The sequence below is a fragment of the Geotrypetes seraphini genome, chromosome 14 (genome assembly GCF_902459505.1).
Source record: "Geotrypetes seraphini chromosome 14, aGeoSer1.1, whole genome shotgun sequence".
NCBI lineage: Eukaryota > Metazoa > Chordata > Amphibia > Gymnophiona > Dermophiidae > Geotrypetes > Geotrypetes seraphini.
Window position 1 is genome coordinate 24,416,358 of NC_047097.1, and position 14,414 is coordinate 24,430,771.

At 39.2% G+C, this 14,414-nt stretch overlaps 1 long non-coding RNA gene across 1 annotated transcript; it reads right to left on the reverse strand.

The window, feature by feature from the left end:
- Positions 1–1,201: 1,201 nt before the first annotated feature.
- LOC117347980 lies at positions 1,202–9,009 on the reverse strand. Its single transcript, XR_004536878.1, has 5 exons — positions 7,001–9,009; positions 6,112–6,207; positions 5,480–5,552; positions 4,246–4,391; positions 1,202–3,105 (listed from the first exon to the last, which is right to left on the reverse strand). It is a non-coding gene; the product is annotated as an uncharacterized LOC117347980 (long non-coding RNA).
- Between the last annotated feature and the right edge of the window lie 5,405 nt (positions 9,010–14,414).

Below are 14,414 nucleotides of genomic sequence, written 5' to 3' on the forward strand. Positions count from 1 at the left end.
CGCATATCCACAATGAATATGTATGAGTAGGTAGGGTGGACCCCCCCCCCCCCCCTAGGCTCGCCCCATCATGCTCCAGTTCCGCCCCCAATCCTGCTTTCCTACACCCAACCCCAGCCGCCAGGTGAGAAAGCAAGCAAGCAAATCCCATCCACTGTCCTAGATAAAACCCTTCTCCAAGTAATTTATGTGAATTTTGCTGGCCAAGTAAAACCATACAGGAAACTTATCAGATGCTTGCCTAATGATGGCAGGTGCCCAAACAGTGTCTGTTCTACCTTCAAGGCACAATAACCAAAGGTCAAGTACCAGATGAGCCGAACAGAGACTAAACTTGCGGTACTTTTTTTTTTTTTTTTTTTAATCTAGAGAGGTATTGGGAACACTGGCACTCATGAAGTATAATGGTCAGGAAAATGCAAAGAAAGACACTATAGCTAATAGAAAAGATTAAACTTAGATATGTAAGGCATATCAAAATCCCTAGATGTCCCTAAAATAAGAGATCCTCAATATTACTAAACTTAGACTATTTCCCTGTATCCAGAAGTATCTGGCATAGTAACCTAGAATAGAATGAGGGCTAAAGTTTTGACATCTATTTTACCTGGCCCCCTGGATAGACACCTTGTAGCAACTGGTGTGACTGGTCAAAATGTGAACACTGACTCTTTTTCAGGGGCATCATTCAGCCCTTTAGAGCATGCTCCACCTCCTTCTCCAAATACAGCTCGAGGTAACAGTGACTCAATGACTGGGTCTACTTCTCTTCTGACAGGTTCACCTGCGCAATTAGCATCCTCCCTATGGACCTTTGGGGAGATGCTTAAGGCTCTATCCCTTCACAATAAGGCCTTACTAGCACAGAAGTCCCGGGAAGAGCCTCAGGATGCTTCCTTATAAGATTTGTGGGCGATTAATACTACCGTGGAAGGGTTATTGCAGTCAGTGGTAAATTGAAATATTACATTTTCAGAAGAAGTAGTGCATAAATTAGAAAATGTGGATGATAATTTGAAAGGTCTGGAGAAATATATTGTAATAACTGAATCCCAAATTACAACTTTGCAAACAGTTTCATCTTCATCTGTTACAGATTTACATTTTATTCATACTCAATTTGAACTCATGGAAAACATGTTGAGGGCAAAGAAACTACACCTACTCAATTTTCCAAAAACTTAATTTGTTAACATCAGATATTTGTTACATAACTATTTTAAAGAAGTTTTGAAATTGACTGACACAAGAAACTTTGTCCATAACAAATTCTTACTATATCCCACAGCAGAAAAAGATTTCTGCTGATCTGGGAACAGATCAATTAGAACCAATAGAATTTGATCTGATGGGTTTCCTGGAAGATTCACAGGATACAATACATACAAGATCAACCCTACTGGTGACATGTGTAAGGGAAAGAGATAAATCTTTAATAATGAAAGCATATTATCAAAACTAACATGTAAAAGGCTGTGGAGATAGAGTTTCCATTTTTCCAGATGGCACCAGGACAACTCAGTTGAAAAGGAAGGCTTTTTTGGATCTGAAACCTACAGTATTAGCCTTGGAAGCTACATTCTAGCTTAAGTTTCCATGTAAATGGATCTTGAAATGTAAAGATTGTAAACATACATTTTGGGATTCAATACAGCTTGAACAATTTTTGCAATTGCATGAAACTAAAAAGTAATATCCATCGGACTTCAATAGGAAAGCACCATTGATAGTTGATTTGTTCAATCATGATTATGTTTTAATTTTCTTGCTGATCAGGTTACTTTCCCATTATGTGGACTAGAGGATTTGTAATAAGGAACTTTATTTTATTTTAATTTTTTTTTTATTTCCATGTAATATCCTTTCCTTGTTATTATATGTAGTAATAATAATGTTTAAAAACTCAATGAATAAAAAACAACAACAACCTAGAATTGAATGCACTAAGATTGTAAAATAAATGCAAAGTGATACTCCTAAGAAACCCAAATATATGTGTAATAGATAAACATGACCCAATGAATATGCATTGAAAGCAATGCATGCACATAGATCTCATGCATATTCATTGGGGAAATCCTGAAAACCTGACTGGATTGCGGCCCTCAAGGAGGGACTTTGAGACCCCTGGTGTAGGTGTATTTTTTGGGATTAAAGTAATCATAAATCAAGTGTTTATCATAATACAGGCTTGTTAAATTATATATACAACAGTTGCACAATTAAGAGAAAAATGTGAAAATCCAGATAAATTACATAACTAACGTTAACACCTAAACAAAGCAAAATTTCTTAACAAGAATGCATCATAAAACATATGACAACAATTGACAATATAAAACCAAGGAAAATGTAAAGGAAAGTGTGGATTGGCTGGTAACTTGAGCAAACTCTTCTGACAGTAGATTCGCAACAGTCTCTCAAAATCAGGAGTTAGCCACAGTCATTAGCTTGATGTCTTGTGAAGCTTTAAAGGTATGTATGTTTCCTTTTGATTGGAAGTTAAACCTGTTCACATCATCACTGGTTTATAAAAAAAACTTCGTATACATATCAATAAATAAATAATTTCCATTCATACAGAATCAAATATTTTTCAAAAGTTTCTTCAATATAAGTAGTGTAAGCAAAGTTCAATGCATTAGATCGTGTCAAAAAAGTGACCAGAATCCCAAACTAACTAAAATATTAGCGAGGGCTACAGCTCAACTTCACTTGTATAAACGGTTGTGGAGGCGTAGGGCATAGAATCACAGTAGAAGAGAAAAAAAATGCACTCATCTGAAGGTGTAGTCCCGGTCTTTCACAACTGAGGTTTATTTTTCTCCGTTGTATTATGATTTTTCATACAGTTGGTGTTTTGTCAACAGTTCGTGTATATGTGGCATGAATGACTCCCTGCTATTAAATATCACCTACAATACATTTTTGATACATATTTACTGATTATATGCGATTGTATTCCTTAATATATTTAGTTGTACAATCCTTTTGATTGGAGTCATAACAGGTCAGAGAAATATGACTGTCCATAGATTTCACGTATGCAGTCTGGAAAGGTCCCCTGTCTGCCTGATGCAATCTGCAGACCTCATCTTCTACCATCTACAACATAATCAGAGGCAAAACCACATTAATACAATTTCCAAATGACCAACTATTAAATTGCAAATTCATTAATATCTAAAGGAGAAAATTAAACTTTCTATTTGAATGAACTACTGTCACTGTAGAAGGTTCCTGTTCCAAAGAGCTTACCTGTCAAAAGATAAGTTTAATCTAACACTATGCTCAGTGTCAACCCTGCCATACAGTTGATAATTGTCAGCATGTTCTGTTGGCTTAACCAGCGTCAGCAAAAGCCTATGGAAGATTACATCCATCATATCTAATCTTGGGCATACCTAGATTACATCTAGGTTATCAGTATTTAAGAGTAACAAACAAAAGACCTCGGCAGAAGCCTAAGGGTCAACAGACATGATAAGATGTACTAAGGTAGTTAGGGAAGAAAAAGACCCCAGCTACAGAATCTAGATATTTTACAGTAACTCCAATTTATGAGGGACATTTCACATCTTATTTACCAGTATTTCAACCAATTTACAGAAAGACATGGTTACATAACATCTATTATTGTTATTTTCTAAATATTATAAAAATAAGAGGTTAAAATCCTTATCCTCTTCTCTAGAGCTTTTGACCATCTCCTCTTCGCTAAATTCTCTTCAGACCCATCCATCGGTCACACCCAAGAAAAACACGCATTCATGCAGGCAGACAGTCAGTCCTTTTTCTCTCACACACAGAAGCAGTCTCTAAATCCACTCTGTATTCATAAAACTCAGCATATTTCTGATGTATTTTTTCTTATAAGCATGGTATCTCTATTGGAATAAATCTTTTTCTGCACAAAATATTCTTTCACTGTTAGCTATCATTGACACTGTTTTCACTTCCAATCATTCACGTGAGACGCCACACTTTTTTTGAGACGGTTTGACACGTGACTTTCTTATTTCAAAACGAGTTGCGTCCACGTTTCAAGCAGCTACTCATTTGTTTTATGATTCTTAAGACTCCTGAGGCAGGCCCGTTGGCCGAAACATGTACATGTCGAGTCATTGAATCATTGATTGTACCATCATGACATTGGAAGAATTCAAGATTTGTACATCTACAGATAAGTTTGTGGACACTTTTTTAGTGCACATCTGTCTTTTTGGATAATTCCACTCTTCTTACCTTTGGCCTTTTCGAGTAGTACCATGTCCTTCTTCATGTATGGCGACCAGTGCTAGATGCAGTATTCCAGGTGAGGGCGTACCATAGCCCGGTACAGCAGCATGATAACCTTCTCCGTTCTGTCCGTAATCTCCTTCTTGATCATTCTGTATGTTTAAGTGAGAAGCAAGATAAGACTCCTAAGGATTTATGACATAGACAAGTAACTAGAACTTGCACATACAATCACACACATACACACAAAAAAAACCCATTTAAATCTTGTTTCTGATTACTTTGAGCTCTGTTTCACTCATTAAAGCATTGAATTGCAAAGATCTCTACACCTTTAGTTTAAACAGGCTATTTCTAAGGTAACACATCTAGAATTTGACTCGTGCAAACTCTCAGAACCTTGAAATGCGTTGAATGCTTGAAAGGATGGGGTAAATCTATTAGTACATCCCTTTAACATACCTGAAAAATATACCTGAAATAAAACAATTTTTATTCCTCGCTCCTCTTGCTCTCCACACTTTTTTTTTTTTTCCAAAAGTGTACAAACTACTTTAACGTTTTAGTACAGGAAGCCTATTTGTCTGGTCATGGAAAAGATATCCTAAATTATTTATTCAACTATTGTATTATCCTAATTCTGGAGAGCCAGTCCCGTATCTACTACAACAATATTTCTATCCAGCTAAATTAGCACACTATATGGTCACTTAGGGCAAAAACCTACACTCTCTCCCAGATCTGCTGGAATGTTCAAAGAATGCCAGCCCTTATGGTTTAATAATTAGGGGCTATGCTGTGTACTCCACATCCCTCTAGAGCCTATAATGATCTGTAAATTAATTCCCTGTACTCTTCAGTACTTTAATTTAATTGTAATTTCTCTATCTGCCTTTATAGATTATACTTTAAAATTCCTCAACTGGCTAATGTAGTTAGAAAAATCTCACATCAGCCCCTCCCTGTTCACCACAACTGGGAATGAACCTCCTGCAGTGTCCTTGCTTTAATTCTAAGATCTATACCCAGAAAAAAGTAATCTGTCCCTTTGCCCTAATCTATTTTTTCTTTTATATTAACATGCACTAATGCTGTAACTTTATAACTCGTATATACAGGCCTCATACAAAAACATATTATTCTATCATTAGATAATATTATTCTGTGTATAATTTTACAGATAGTAAATGAATATTATTTAATAAAATAAAGCATGCTTGTTTAAAGAATTTATACTTACAGTTGGCTGGCCATGCCTTCCATAACATGCTTTCATAGTTCATACTTTATTAAAATTTGATAAAACGTGTCTCCTGGAATACAAAGTGTTGTACATTAAAAATGTAAATATGAGTAGGAAACAAACAATGAATAATAAACATGGAACTTCCAAGAATGACATACTTGGTTGGGGTTAAGACATGAGAACAATAGAAAAAAAACGGAGGAACTACAATTTATTAAGAAAAAGCACATAAAAGGGAGGAACAGTAGGGAAGATGTGACAGGTCAAGATACAATTTTAGCCTCTGTGTCCCTGGGATATTTACAATAGCTTTTCATACATACAAATTCAACAATTCAGCCTTCATGGGATACTCGTCGCCTAGTTTGACAAATTCAGCAGTGCAGCCTTCCATGGGATACCTCTGCACTACCAGTTTTATTTTTGTTTTTATTGCATCACCAGAGCCAACTGTAAGGACACAACATGATCACACCAAGTGCTTTTCCTCCTGCCTATATGGTTCACTCTTGAGTGGCGAATGAAATGTACATTTTTTTGGAAGTGCACGTGAAGCCACTAAATTGGTATAGGAAACATTTTGGCTATTAAAAGATGGTAGCTGAGCTTGTCAGCAATGATTTTACCATCATATTTTAGCATGTTGCCTCCAAAATCTGCTGGCATGATATCAGGATCAATCTCCTAAAAAAGGCTTCCAAGTCTTCTCCGTGGACAAAAACCTGTGGTAACATAAAATAAGCATGCGTCTCAGAGATGTGAGTGTAACATTCAAGTTTCTTCAAGTTTCTTTATTTTTGATATACCGTTTATCATACAAGTATCTAAATGGTTAACAATAAAATAAAATATAAAAATTATAAACTTAAAATAAAAACATGGCTAAGCTAAAAGGAGGGAAGCACTTACGCATTTACGTACATGATACGAAAGGGAAACAAGGAGAGAGGAGAGTTTATAAATACATTGAGATGGAAAATAAAAATAAAGAGAGGCAAAATGGGAAAGGAAGTACAATTGGATACGGGGGGGGGGGTTTGCATCAAAAGAAGCATATTGATTGTCATTGAGGTTTTACAAAAGAGGAACAATGGTTGTTAAAATCAGGGTTTACAAGGTATAGGCGTCTTTAAATAGGAAAGTTTTGAGTTTGATTTTAAATGTATCTAATGAGTTTTCTAAACGAAGATCGGCAGCAAGGGCATTCCACAAAGTGGGAGCTGTAACAGAGAAAATAGATGTGCGAGTAGTGTCGTAGAAGAGTTCTCTTATTGAGGGGATGATGAGGAGATTTTGATTACTAGATCGAAGAGTCCTACAGGATGCATACGGAATTATATTAGGCACATTAAACCATATTTTTCTGTTGTGACACCACATTGCCATTTACCTGATCACATCTATACATTAACTCAGAAAGGACATAAATGGAGGGGACTGGTGAAGCTGAAACGAAGCTATTTACATTGACACCTTAATGACATACGAAGTGGCGAGAACAAACAAGTGACCCACCTCATCAAACGTGATCTCTTCATAGTCCCAGTTCTCAATGTCGAAGAGGAGGATCACCCGGCCATACTCGTCTCGATTGGATTCAATGCCGGGGTATCCAGCTTCAATCGTGCTACGCACAGCCTCTGTGTGAATGTTCTCAAAGAGCTCTGGATACTGTTGGCGGAAGTGGACATAACCTTAAGGGTCAATTAGAGGCAAAGGGTTAGAAAACAGCAAGTAAGACAAACAACATTTCAGAATGCTAGGAAAACAAGAGGAATAATTCAAAGTTTGTCTAAAGAAATACAAACAAGGTGAAGGATTTCAGGAGGCTGGATTACATCTGTATGATCTCCGACGGTTACGATGGAAGGATCACATGCATTGGTCTATCCTGGAGAGTAGTACTGCCCTTTTATAATTCTGGGTTTTACTTCCAATGAAAGCAATGCAAGTAAAACCCGATGTCTCGATCTGTCGTCCTTTATCTGGAGCTATATGGTAACTCTAAACTTATATTTTCATACTGAGTAAAACCTTCAGTCAGTTCACAATAGAATAAATACATTGAAGAGTTCCCTTCTGATTTTATAACTTCTAGGGTCAGTTTTGCAAATTCTGTCTAGTAGAGAACTCAGAGAGCAAGACTGCGTTTTTGTTGATTAACAAGTTTTCAGATGTCATGGTAAGCTGAAACTGGAAATCTTTGTTCAGATGAATTTCGATTGCCATTGGGATGAAACCCAGTCATTAGAGGATACTGACCCATCTAGAAGACAATATGTGTCTCACAAAGCTGCTAAAATTAGAGGCATGCTTGGCCTTCTTTTGTCTTAGGGAGAATCACTGAATGTTAATTTCATAATGAAATTATGCAAAGCTTGAGATTCAACTCTGGCCACTTTGTTGGGTAGACCGGATAGCTCGTACAGGTCTCCCCAAGGGCCAATATTCAGACCTTGGGAGGCAGCTTGGCTACTTGCCATGGTTAGCGGCAAACCTGGCATTGAATTTGTGGTCTTCTAAGTTCAGCCACAGTTGACATAGCCGGCCAAGCCAATATTCATCTGCTGACTAGCTAAAGCATAGTGGTCAAAGATAGATCAGCTATTTATGTGGGTATATCTGGCTGCTAGACTTAGCCATCAGCCAATGAATATTGGCATTAGACAGCTGTGTTGCGCAACATAGCCGGTGACTGGGACATTCAGCTGGAGATAGCCCTATTGCCCATTGAATATTGGTGGTTAGCCAGCTTAGAGCCAGATGCTCTAAAATCGCCCATTAAAATCCCGTGGGTCGCTGTGGTGCTGGTATCTCATCAGATCTTAATACAGTGATCGATGTTCAAACAACTTTGCATGCAAATGAGTTAAACAGAGGTCCTCCCCCCCATCCAATCAGTTGTAGGAGAAAGTGAATTACACATATGTAGAATAGCTACATTGCAGCGATGAATGAGCGTCAACCATAGGCGTGCCTTTTGGTAGTGCATCTTTTGCGCACATCCTAAGAGGCAAGGGACGAAGAGCTAACAACAAAGCATGCAAATGTGAAAACGCAAGATATATATGCTTTTTCTTTAATATGCATGCACGAGACACGCTCATTACACATGCGTACATTATGTGGACCCCAATCCCATAAAAGCATTTTTATGAACTTCCACATGCAATCAGCAGCTCAGACCTGCCTGTATAAGCTTCTAACAAACATGTTTCAACGCTACCATCATTTCCTGACCTGTCACAAATTTTGGATCCTTAAAGGCTGGCTCTTCATGTTGTGCATCATCTGGGCAATCGTCAGAGTGCCCATTTTAATACTGATGAGCTCTCTGTAGTCCATTTACAAACACAGAGAAGATCACAGTTAGCCATTTTGGGCATCAAATGTTAGGAGTTATCAAGAACGGAATGGAAAACAAAGATGAAAATGTTATAATGCTCTTATATCGCTCTATGGTATGGCCGCACCTCGAATACTGTGTGCAGCTCTGGTCTCCGTACCTCAAAAAAAGATATAGTGCATTTAGAAAAGGGATATAAAAATGATTAAAGGGATGGGATGAATCCCTATGAGAAAAGGCTACAGTGGCTAGGGCTCTTCAGCTTGGAGAAGAAATGACTCAGGGGTGATATGATAGAGGTCTATAAAATACCGAGTGGAGTACTTGTTCATGTTTTCCAAAAATACTAGGATTAGGGGAAATGTGAAGAAGCTACTAAGTAGTAGATTTAAAAAAAATTGGAGAAAACATTCCTTCACACAACGTGTAATTAAACTCTGGAATTAACTGCCAGAGAATGTGGTGAAATCAGTTAGCTGAGCAGGGTTTAAAAAAGGTTTGGATTATTTCCTAACAGAGAAGTCCGTAGGCCATTATTGAGATGGACTTGGGGAAAATCAATAACCAGCATAGAATATGTTTTGCTACTTGGGATCTAATTAGTTACTTGGGACCTGGGTTGGCCACTGTTGGAAACAGGATACTGTGCTTGATGGACCTTCGGTCTGACCCAGTAAGGCAATCTTTATGTTCTTATAATGCTAAATTGTTTAAAACTAGTTTAGTGTTGATCGTTAAAGGCACGGTGAGTTTTGAGCACATGGGCCCTAGTTCTATTTAGCCAGCCAGGGGCCATTCCTGACCAGCTAAATAGTGATGAATATCATGCAGACTTTTATTTTGCTTGCTCATATTAATTGGTGATTTTCTAATAAAAAGATGCAAATTAAAAGTAGCAGCATTTGTTGAGTTCTAGGGCCTTCCCTTCGCATGGTTTCCCTTTTACCCCTATCTGTGCACATCCTGTTTTGCAATGCTGTAATAATACTATCAATAATAATAAAATGTTAAGCTGCAACTTACAACCTAATCCTAGGAGACCTAACCCTCCATCTCAAAGACCAATCCTCCAAACAAATAGAAAACCTACTGTCATTCCTCAAAGCCCTAACATACAAGATTTTAGACCCACAAACCACACATGAGAAAGGTCACCAGGGGCAGGAAGCAAGATGGCGGCGGCGTGATAACAGCTTTTTAGTTGAGCTCCGTCAGTTCTTACAATTATTACCTTACTATCCCAGACTTTTAGTCTGCCAAACATGCCTCACACCAAACGTTAGGGTTTTGTCCGGATGGACCCTCCCACACCAGGAAAAAAGTCGATGGAGCACTTCTTTACAAGTTCTCTGGCCAATATTGAAGGGAGCAGGAACCCAGCGATGACTCCGATGGAAGGAGCCACCGGAGCAGTGGGACTTGAGATCTCGCTCTCCCCTCCGGCAACCCAACTGCCACCTATTCCGGTGTCAGCAGACGTTGAGAGCGTGAGCTCTGAGGACCTGACGAGTCCGACAGCTTCACACAGAGGAGGGCCTCACGCTGGTTTGAGCGCCAGAGAATCAACAGCGGTAGGAGCGGATGATATCCACTCCTCAAAGGTGACTTTAGACGGCATTTGGCGAGTGCTCCAGAAGTTAGAAGCTGCTTCCACTAAAACTGCCAGTGAGATCTCAACGATAGTGAGTAAATTGGATGATCTTACAGTCTCTGTGCGTAATATTCAATCTGATACCAAAGTTTGACCAAGTCAATAAAGAAATTGCTTCACTTCAAAATCTTACTGCAACATTTACTAAAGAAATACTTTTCTTTCAAAGGAAATTGAACAACTTGAAAACCATAACCAAAGACTTAATCTTAGAATTTTGAATTTTCCAAAATCTTCAGTTACCTCTCCATTGGACATGTTTAAAAAATACCTTATTGAAAATTAAAAATTTCCTCAGGACTCAATTCCACCTATAAATAGGATATACTATCTTCCTAAGAAAGTTGGTTCTTCACCACTAAACTAAACTAAAGTAAACTATTAGGTTTGTATACCGCACCATCTCCGCATGCGCAGAGCTCGGTACGGTTTACAGAGGTTAAGAGGAGAGGAAATTACAAAGAAGGGATATAGGAGAGGGACTGAGAGGATAGAGAGGGGAGGGTACTAGAGAACGGGAGTAGAATTAGATTTTTGAGAAGAGCCAAGTTTTCAAGCGTTTACGGAAGGATTGGAAGGAGCTAGAATTTCTGAGCGGGGATGAGAGGTTGTTCCAGAGTTCAGTGGTTCTAAAGGGGAGGGATGTTCCAAGTTTTCCTGCGCGGGATATACCTTTTATAGATGGGAAAGATAGTTTCAGTTTTTGGGAGGGTCTAGAAGAGAGCGGGTTTGATGAGTTCCAGAAGAGTGGGATAACGGGAGGAAGGATGCCATGTAGAATCTTGAAGGCTAAGCAGGCACATTTATAGAGGACTCTGGAGTATACTGGGAGCCAGTGAAGCTTGGAGAGGAGTGGGGAAACGTGATCAAACTTGCCTTTTGCGAAAATAAGCTTGGCAGCGGCGTTCTGAATTAGCTGAAGTCTATGGAGGTTTTTCTTGGTTAGGCTTATATAGATGGAGTTGCAGTAGTCTAGTCTAGAGAGGATGGTGGATTGGACGAGGATGGCGAAATGAGAGTGATGAAAGCAAGATCTTACTGTTCTTAACATATGGAGGCTAAAGAAGCATTTTTTTACCAGGGAGTTGAGGTGATCGTTGAAGGAGAGAGAGGAGTCTAAGATGATGCCTAGGACTTTGCTTGAAAATTCAAGATGAAGAGTGGGGCCGGAAGGTAGAGGGATGGAGGTGGGTAAATGATCTGAGATTGGGCCGAGCCAAAGGAGTTTGGTTTTGGACTCATTCAGTTTCATTTGTACAGATTGGGCCCAGGATTGGAGGTTCGTAATACATGTGGAGATGTTCTCAGTGAGGTTCGAGAGGTTCGCGTCGGTTTCGAGGAGGATGAGGATGTCGTCAGCATAGGAGTAGAGAGTTTCTAGGGGGGATAGATGAAGGAGTTTCAGAGAGGACATGTAGATGTTGAAAAGAATAGGAGAGAGGGGTGAGCCTTGCGGGACTCCACATTTCGGCTTCCAGGCGGGGGATGAGGAACCGTTTGTGCTTACGGTGTAGGAGCGGAAGCGTAGGAATTTCGAGAACCAATCAAGGACTGTGGAGCTTATGCCTATTTCGGAGAGTTGGAAGATAAGGATGTCGTGAAGACGCAAAGGCTGCCGGATCACAACCTTTGGATTTAAATAACTTAACTGATATCTTAGAAAACTCCCAGGAAGAAATAGAATATCAGGGTACTTTGATAATATCTTTTGTTTGTTTAACAAGACCTTAATGCTATACTGAAAATATTCTTCCGACATGTTCAGAGTTTATTCCTGGGTCAGAGAATTTGGATATTCCCCGACGTTACAAAATCTACTCAAGATCGGAGGAAACTGTTCTTACTAATGAGAGAAGAAATTAAAGCCCTGGGAGCTACTTTTGTATTAAGTTACCCCTGTAAATGCTTAGTAAGATACACTGGAATTAAATATGTCTTTTTCCTTCCTGAGCACCTTCGAACCTTTTTGGACACTAAGAAAATTAGGCCCGTGAAAGCACGTTAAGCCATTTCTTTTGACAATTGTGATTTTTCTTAAGATCTCCTTGTCTTTTATAAATTGCTTCTCCATATCTTCTTGAGGGCTAATTAAGTGTTTAAGGTTATGATTAATTTTTATATATAATTCTCAAGGATTCCTAAATTGTGATTAGCTTTACCTTAGCATTAGCTTTGAGTTCTTTATAACCTTGGGAACTTTTCTTTTATGGTATACTCTGAATTACTGTAACAAGTAGATACTTGTGATTTCATTTAAAAAAGATAAATAAATATTAAAAAAAAAAAAAAAAAGAGAAAGGTCACCAACTAGACATCGCAGTCTTCATGACCCAACAGCCCTTACTGCCAGTGATTCAAACATCAAATGGAAAGTGGTCTCGATCCCTCTGGTCAGACCACTACACATAGTCCTTCAACATCAACTGGACCAAAGACAAAACCAAACCAAAACCCAAAATATCAACCTACAACTCACGTAAATACATCGACCCCTCCAAATTCTGGACTAAAACAGACGCAAAAATCTAAGAATGCAACCCCATGGACTTCATCTCACAATGGTGCAGGATAAGGACAGCTACCCTAGACGAGCTAGCTCCAATACAAACAAAAACAAGAATTAGCAGACGATCAGAAAAATGGTTCAATAACGAACTACTCCTACTCAAAAGACAATGCAGACGACTAGAAAGAAAATGGAGAAAGAACAACCAAGAACCCACGAAAACAGCATGGAGAAAACTAAACCAACAATACAAGCTAAAACTAAAAGAAAAAAAGAAAGGCACACTACACCAACCTAAAAGAAACCCAAGACACAAAAAAACTATTCCAAATACTAAAAGAACTCACAGACACCAAATCCTATCTGGCCAATGACATCCCTCCCTCCTCAGCCCCCTTTTAGCTTAATACTTTAAAAACAAAATTACAACTGCCAGGACTACCCTCACCGGAACCCCAACCCACCTATAAGAGATCACAATGCCCCCCACAGAAAAAGAATCAGCTGCAGCAAACAGAACTTGGTCCCACTTCCCCACTATACAATGGTCCGACCTTAACAAATTCTACAAAAATTATAGCAACGCAGCCTGCGATCTCAACCACTGCCCTCCATACCTATTAATATCCTCCAGTATCAAATTCCGCGCTTTCCTCTTACAATGGATACAAACCATGCTTGCAGATGGCCTTTTCCCGCAAGACCTCAGCGAAATCGTCATCACCCCAATCCTAAAAGACCCTAAAGGAGCAACAGATCAACCATCCAACTATAGACCCATAGCCTCAGTACCACTTTATGTCAAACTAATGGAAGGCCTAGTAGCCAAACTCCTCACCAACTACCTAGAAGACCACAACATACTCCACCCTACAGTCTGGTTTCTGAACCAATTACAGCACAGAGACACTACTAGGTTTCCTCCTGGACACAGCTAGACAACACCTCAGCACAGGTAGAAAAATGCTGATTATACAACTGGATCTCACCGCAGCATTCGACTTGGTAGACCATAACATCCTACTACAAATACTAGATACAATAGGAATCACAGATAAGGTACATACATGGTTACAAGGATCCCTACAATCCAGAACTTACAGAGTAAATTTGAACAAAGAAAAATCAGAACCATGGTCGGGGCAGGATTAATTCATCAAGGGCCCCTAGGCACATGAGTACACTGGGCCCCCTGCCCTGCCCCAACCCACCATGCGCCCAGGTGGAAACAGGAAGCTGCATCAGAGGGAAGCTTTGGGCAAGCAGCACCGCTTGCACAATTACAGTTCCCGTTGCCTTTCTTACCCACATTGCTTGCTTGTCTTACTTTCCGTCAATGGGGGGCTGCATTGCCGATTGGTGTGGAGCCTGTGTTGCCGGTCGATGCTGGAGGGAAAAAAACAATGTTGATGCCCTCCTTCATCAG